An 8,457-nucleotide genomic window follows, 5' to 3' on the forward strand; every position below is an offset into this window, starting at 1 on the left:
CGAGCGATCGAAATTTGGAATCTAGTGGTATTGACCACTCGATGTCAATTCTATTAGTAGAATTTAAACGCCTAGTAGTGGAGATATTATTTAACAAAATACACGAAATCGAAGGCAGAATTACCATGGTTACCAGTACAATTTGACACTGGATTAACGGCTTAGCGCCACTTGCACCATCCCACTAACCCGGGGTTAGCCGGTTAAACCGTTAACTCAGTGTCAAATTGCACTGGTAACCATAGTAACTCCAGGCGGCTTAGCACGGTCGCGTTTTTATCCCTTGTCACCATGCCTGTCACGTTCTAACAAGTATGTAAGTGCGAAAGGGACGCGCATAGTGATAGTCGATAAAAATGGAACCGTGCTGAGCCCGCAGGTTTAACCCGTTAACCTCGGGTTAGTGGGATGGTGCAAGTGGCCCTTAACCGATTAATCTCGGGTTAGTGGAATGGTGTAAGCGGGCCTAAGTAACCCAAGTTAAAAATGCCATTAATTTATTCTCATATTTGACAGTTATATATGTATATTCTACGATGAACCACCGTTACCTAGTTTGCGTTTGTAACAGCGCCATCTTTTAGGAAATTTGGACATCAAACTTAACACACACGAAGTCAGCTTACGTGGAATTTTACTTGTAAAATGCTAAAGTTTCGAGTAACTCAGTTGTCAAGTTTCATCTAAATCGGTTTAGCGGTGTTAGCGTGAACAGGTAACAAACAGAGTGACTTTGGCATTTATAATATAAGTAAGGATTCACTTCGCAAAATATGGCTAAGGATTGAAAAAATATATTAATTAATGGATATATTTATTCTGTAAACTAAGAGCCAGCTTTCGAAGATTTATAATTTGCGTAGAATATTAATTTAATTTTACTGGCTTACAAAAATGCTATCTTACCAGGTAATTAATTTCATTGGCATTTGGACAATTTGTCGTAGGTATGTTTTGTATCCAGTTTCAACAGGAATATAGTTGAGAATTATGTCTATAATAATTATACACATCATATTAATTACATTTCACATTTTAAAATGCTCATTCCCACAAAAACTCGATATTGAAACTCAACATCATTCAAAATAGCCATCCAAATTGGTTATATGATAACTTTGATTCCTATCTCTCATCGCATTGTTTTCAATAAATCAAAATCTATTAATTTAATCATTAGATTAAATCTAACATTTAAGTCAAAGGTCTCTACCGGACGTTCCGTGGATTCCCATAGACAATATATATGTTCATATTAAAGAATGGATGAAATCGTTTAATGAAGAGTAGTAATGATCTTTTGCCAAATATCAGGTTCGATTCAATTCAATATATTTAATGTCAAAAAACCATTAAGTCATAAATACAGTTTAATTTACGAGAACTTATTTGAATTTGTGGATAAATGCGTCTAAATAAAAGTAGTTAAAATTTCAATGTCTTTGACAGATCGAAAGAGGAAATATTTTTTTTTTTTTTTACAACTGAGTAGTTGTAGTTATTGATTTTTAAAAAGCGCTTTTCAATTAAAAGACGTGTCAAGATCGCTTACCTTCTTTGAAGTTCTTTCTAATGCTAAAAAAAACGAACTACAGTGTGTAAGTCTAATACGGGCGAATCTCTTAACGGTGGTTAGTATAGGACAAAGTATAAATGATCGTATTAGATTCATAATTGTTACACATTTGCCGTAACTTATTTTTAAAATGTGTTTTTCAATTAAAAGACACGTCAAGATTGTTTACCTTATTTCTAATGCTAAAAAAAACGAACTATAGTTTGCTCTGCCAATCCGTGTCAACTTGTTGTTTTTTTTAATGGAATTTTACGCCCTGGATGCCAGCCCTTTAAGCAAAATCTCATAAAAAAGGGGCAAGCTATGATGGCGCCATCTATGCAAACCTTTGACAGCCAACTCCATTCGAAATTTTGTTTAAAAAAAAATCCGCCACACGCAATTTTTTTTTTAAATTGGATTTTAAATATAATTATTTACTTTTTTTACCTTTTTAAGTGAAAAAAAAACTTTTAGTAAATTTTAACTTATTAACTTAGTAGCAGGTCCCAGAATGCAATCTTCCTCATTGAAATTTAGCTTATAATTTTCCGGCTTAAAATGATAGGGGTTCCATTTTTACCATTTTGGAACCCAAAAACACAACAAACAGCTTATAGCTTCTTAGTTCGTTTTTTTAGCATTAGAAATAAGGTAAGTAAACAATCTTGATGTGTATTTTTATTGAAAAACACATTTTAAAAATAAGTTACGGCAAATATGTAACAATTATGAATCTAATACGATTATTTATATTCTTCTGCTTTCATATCATCACCCAATTGACCCAATAAACTCTTGTTGTACCAATGTCTCGCTAGATGTCGCTGTACTACGGAGAAACTAGCGAACGATGTTACTCTACGGAATATACTAGTTGTACAGAGACGATACATAAATTGCAGAGTTGTCATATGGTAATTAATTTTTGGAATACGATGCCATGTTGACGGGCATCGTAATTGAGTCAGACCACAGAATAAATAATAGTACAGTCACCTGCTATAATATGTTACACAACGAAGGCCGCAATAATATGTGACACGATCTAATTTGTAGAGCCATAAGAGCGTGTCACATATTTTGGGCATTTTGGCGGCCTTCAAAGAGTAACATATTATTGCAGGTGACTGTACTAGGTACAAAAGACTCACTCTCTAACAAAACGCGCCTGTCACGATCAGGACAGATATGGCCGCTAGGTGGCGACAGCGCCACACGCGGCTTATGGCTTGCCACCAAAATTGGGGTGGAACGGATGTACTTGTAGCTACCTGTAGCAAAGCGACACAATCGCGGAGTGAGCCACGCCTGGTCAGACCAAGAAAGTCTGCAGCGGATTAGATAGCCCACGCAGTAAAAGTGTTATTTTGAATGTCAAACTTCTATGAAATTATGACGTGTTAATAACATTTGCACTGCGTGGGCTATCAAATACGCTGCAGAATTTTCTTGGTCCGACTCTATAATGAAAGCTGTGTCACAGAATAAATAATAGTATAGTCGTTCGATTTGTAGCTGGCCCCGAATACTAGGTACAGAAGTTTCACTCTCTAATAAAACGCATCTATTACGAGTATTACGACAGATGTGACCGATAGGTGGCGCAGGCGTACGTTCCGTAGCGGTGCGCGGCTCCTACTACTGCTAGACACCAACATTGGTGTAGCCAGACGTGGCTCACTCCGCGATTTCGTCGCTTTACAACAGGTAGCTACAAGTACATCCGTTCCACCCCAATTTTGGTGGCTAGCCATAAGCCGCGTGTGGCGCTGTCGCCACCTAGCGGCCATATCTGTCCTGATCGTAACACGCCATGTCAATCGTTCAGATGTTATTTAAAAATCGAATTAGACTCTTAAACCACATAGAGTCAGGCCAATTTAACTCTGCAGCGCCTTTGATAGCGCAGACCGTTTAAAACGTCATAATTCCATAGAAATCTGACATTTAACACTAGCACAGTCTGTGATATCAAAATTGCTGCAGAGTTAGCTTGGTCTGACTCCATAATAATTATTTAACACTATTATATTATAACGAATGAAGCGCGTTGTTGTCCAAATCATTCACAAGATGTCGCTGTACCGACTGGAAAATAGCGAATGACTTAACATCATAAAATGTACTACTCGATTCCGATAACTACTGTGAGGCAGACGAATTTTTGGAAACGACAATTCTGACGTCGTTTTAGTTATGCTGTTGTAAAATGTTATATTGTGTGACAAGTAGACATGCGCAAAATGTATCACTGAAAAGAAAAGATTGATATCCATCTTTCGTACGCTGTGAAGTACTTCACTCCATGGTCTAATAAAACATGGTCTTCTATTCCCAGAGTGACACGGGCCTACGTCACAATAACATTGCCACTTTATTTCAACATAACATGTTACATGGGTACATTATACCTATGGTTAATAAGTTAAAATATTTCTTTATAATATTATAATTTTCATTTATATGTATTTTATCTTAAATTTTACAATAACACGTCATTTTTAATTATTCGTTAGCAATATCTTCCGATTCACGAAAGAAATTTCACACGTTCGGGTAATTCTGTTTACATTACTGGCAACACAGGATAGCGCTGTCACATTTGACAATTCGGATCTAGATAACTTCATGCCCTGACCGTCATCCTTGTCGAACGCGTGTTAATTGTTATTTCCTTCTCGCTCAGTGTCAGCAGTCGCAGTGTTTTCCAAACTTTTCACGTCATAAGCTTGGTAATTAATGTGTAACTGTGAATTAGTTTTTCAAACGTTTGTCTTGTATAGATAAATAAAGTTTAATTTAATACATTAGATTTGTTTTATTTTACTATGTTTCTACATGAATAACTTAAAATTAATGCCGTTAAAATAATTTTCACCGTTGGTTAAAATTCTCCCACATTTTAAAGTTTGAGAACCTGTAAACAGCATGATGACGTAGGCCCGTGTCAGTTAGGTCATACGCGAATCTCGGAATAGAGTACCAGGCGGAGTATATTATTATACCATGCTTCACTCTTTTAGTTCACTAGTTCAGTTTAGTTCAGTAGCTCAACAGAGCCTCTACCATCAGTTTTAACATTGACATAACGCTCACGTCTACGTAATTTACTTTCTGTACATCTCGCTTGCACTATTGCTCGCATATGCGAGTACGAGCGAGATGCATAGAAAGTAAGTTACGTAAACGTGAGCGTTATGTCAATGTCAAAACTGGTGGTAGCCGTACAGATCCATCTATGTATATCAAAAGTATTGGTTTCATTTCTCTCATTCGCGGATATATTGAGTTATTCTACTCAAGAATTTGATAGATAATTTCATTCAATATGAATCACTCAAGCAAAATAATTTATGAATCAAAGGTTTAACATGGCGTCCTTGTCACTCTTTAAGCGAATGAGCAAGTAAATGAACATATTTTTAAACTGAACTGCTGAAGTAAAGAACTAAATGAATCCGCGCTGAACTAGTGAATGAAAGAGTGACATCAAGTGAAGTAGGTACTTCATTTGAATCTTTCATTCGCGAACTACTCATGTCTATTCGAGCCGGACAGTCAGCTCCTTCGTAAAGGTTTCATAATGCGGTGTGTAGTCTGTATACATAGTCCAATGCCGCGCAAACCCGGTACATTCCGGCTCCTCTACACGATGGGCCAACGCCGGCCACTCCAAGGGACGCAGCCATGCGATAGAATGAGATAGCAATATTGCCTGACTGTATTACTATTGCCTGCTTGTAAGTACCAGTGGCGGCGAGTCAAACATATCCACAGGCAAGACGGGGCTAATTTGGATAACATATTTCCTTTACAACTCTGCTTAAACGTCCAAAAACGGGCAAGCCGGTGGGAATCGGCTTTCATAGACATGCCGCCACTGGTGTTGTAAGTGTTGTAACCCAGCGTCGAGGCCTTCACACCAAATATTTGTAGACTGTGTTATTGTAAACAGGGTGGCCAAAAACTAAGTGAAAGGAAGGTTTTGGGATTATACTAAGCAACTATAATTAAGAGACCAACCCCGAAAAAAAAAATTACTCCCATAGAGAATGAACCAGCCAAAATGTATGAAACAGCCATTTTTTTTTACATACTGGTTTTACTGAACCTTCGTTTCTTGTCCTCGCTATGCGTTGAAAATGCCACCGCGCATTGTAACACAATGCCTGATGATCTAACGCGCACAACAACGCTTTTTGCCCACAAATGGCGCCAAATACGATCGCAAATGAGTCGATGTAGATGTAAATGTGTTGCTAATGTGTTTAGCTGTTTTTGTGTCATTGTGACGGGATCGATTAAGGATATGGGACTCGCGCTCACGTGGTTATACGACAGCTGATTTTAATTTCGTAACTTCAAAGAAAATTTATTTCACAAATGCTCCGGATCATGAATTTCCTTTAAACGGGAAGGGTTCCTGTGCTGAAATTTTCTCAAGAGCTTTCTTAAAGCGTAGGCAACGCCCTTGTGACACCAAAAAGCCCAGATGTAGGTAAGGTCCACTAATCGTCAATTTCTGATTAATTAGAAAACATTATTATTAAATAATTAACAAATTAATGATTTAAATATATTTAGTCTAACAATATGATGACATTTTGATTTCATTTAACTGTGTAGGTTGTACTGGATAAAAGAGTTATTTATATCATTAGAAGCCTCAGAAAAAAAAACCATTAAAAACTATTATCATGTTATGTAAAAAATTACGTTTTCATAAAGTAATTTTTTTTTTTTTAAATTAAAATAAATTCCCTTCTCTTACTCATACAGTTCTGTCACGAGCTCCATAAATCTTTTTCAATGCCATTTCTAAATACACCGATAAAAACCTAATGATACATCGGTGCACACAAGGCATCGTGCCTTAAGAAGGGGAATATTACAATTTGTAATACAATGCTCGAACAGGTCTACTCACAAAGCATTTTGATACTTGGTTTAATCTCTGTATTATATCTTGACCCTATCTCGGTATAGAAGTTTTCTAGGCGACAACATTTCCATCTTCACCACTTAGATGATTGGCAGTGGTCAACTGAGCGTTTCTCCAGAAACTTCCCGCCTCGCATAGCTAATCGGGGTGGTATACTCCATCAGTCCAATCTCACACTCTCTCATTAAGCAAAATGTGAGACAAAATACCTACACATTGGAGAGGTGGAATATTTACCACCCTAAGATGAAGAATGAACTGTCGCCCGCGGTATTTCCGGGCCTATACGACCTTCAAACCTGTAAGAAAAGAGTGTACTCCCATGTTAAAGGTCTGCTGCGCATTTGTAACCCGTCTGGTGTTGCAGGTGTCAATGGCTGACGGTAATTGCCAGCCAGACCATCAAGCGATTCGTCTGATTCCTCCTATACCTATCATAAAAAAAAGACTAGTGATTTTATAGTAGATTATCTGAGTTATGGAACTAAAACAACAGCTTGCAGCCAATCCTTCAGCCATCCGGAGCATTCAACCAACCTGAAGGTCTACCGCGAACGACGTTCGACGTGTTGCCTCTGTCGCACTTGTAAATTCGTACGTAAGTGTGACGGGAAGGCAACACATTGAACGTCATCCGCGGTAGGCCCTTCTGTAACTTCTAACCAACCTCAGTTAAAATAAGAGACCAGCCTTATATTGGTCTGTCTGTATAAAGTCAGGTTCACGATTCGTGAATGCAAGGCAGGTCAGCAAAAACTAGGCTCAGGACTGGGCTGTTGAGAGCATGCTTGAATCCTGATTGTATTCAATGAGGTTAAAAACTAAAAGCGCATTGCAGAAAATGCCTTAAATCCAAAAAAGGATGGGAAAGTAGGAAAAACTCAGAAGAAAAACAAACGTAATTTTTTAGGGTTCCGTACCAAAACGGGACACTATTACTATGACTCCACTGTCCGTCTGTCTGTCACCAGGCTGTATCTCATGAACCGTGATTGCTAGACAGTTGAAATTTTCACAGATTATGTATATCTGTTGCCGCTATAACAACAAATACTAAAAAAGTACGGAACCCTCGCTAGGCGACCCCGACTCGCACTTGACCGGTTTTAATTTTAAACCACCTTTTTGAGCAAGTAAGCACATTAGGGTAACGCGGGTATACCTTACTATTGAAGACTGGTCCGGCTTAATCGGTAGTGACCCTGCCTGTGAAGCTGATGGTCGTCGGTTCGAATCCCGGTAAGAGCATTATGAAAATTGCATACAAGTTTTTGCTAGTCTAAACCTCGCTTAAAAGCTTGTACAAATTTAGCAAGTGTTAACTACAACGAGGACATAGTGTTATTTTCTTGAGAAGAATTCATTTACAATTAGAAGGGAAGTTGTTTAGTCAAAGGAATAGAACTGTACCTTAATAGAAAGCTAACCACACAAACCATTTAAACAAATGGCAGTAAGTCAGCGAATACAAATGGTATGAGTACTTATGGGTACATCATTAGTTAAAGACGAATTATGCGTTCAATGCTCAGGTCAATATACTAGCTTGCATATACAGCAAATGGTTCAACTACGTAAATAGAAAGGCTTTCAATATAGTTATATTGCTATAACTACCCGCCCCGGCTTCGCACGGGTTACACAAAACCTTAACAAATTATACACTTAAACCTTCCTCAAGAATCACTATAATTGAAAAGTGAAAACCGCATGAAAATTCGTTCAGTAGTTTTTGAGTTCATCGCGAACGTACAGGCTGATAGACCGGGGGACTTTGTTTTACGAGGTGTATAGATTTGAGAATGATATTCAGTCGAATATCATTATACGCTGCACTTTTTACGAAGATTCCTACGGGTACATCAAGCGGACTGCTCTTGCCCGTATCTAGGCAGCATCTGCCAATGTAAGGACTATTTTGAATTGATGGAATCTTAAACGGACTAGGCTATAGGAT

This window comes from Cydia splendana, chromosome 11, assembly GCF_910591565.1.
Source record: "Cydia splendana chromosome 11, ilCydSple1.2, whole genome shotgun sequence".
Taxonomy (NCBI): Eukaryota; Metazoa; Arthropoda; class Insecta; order Lepidoptera; family Tortricidae; genus Cydia; species Cydia splendana.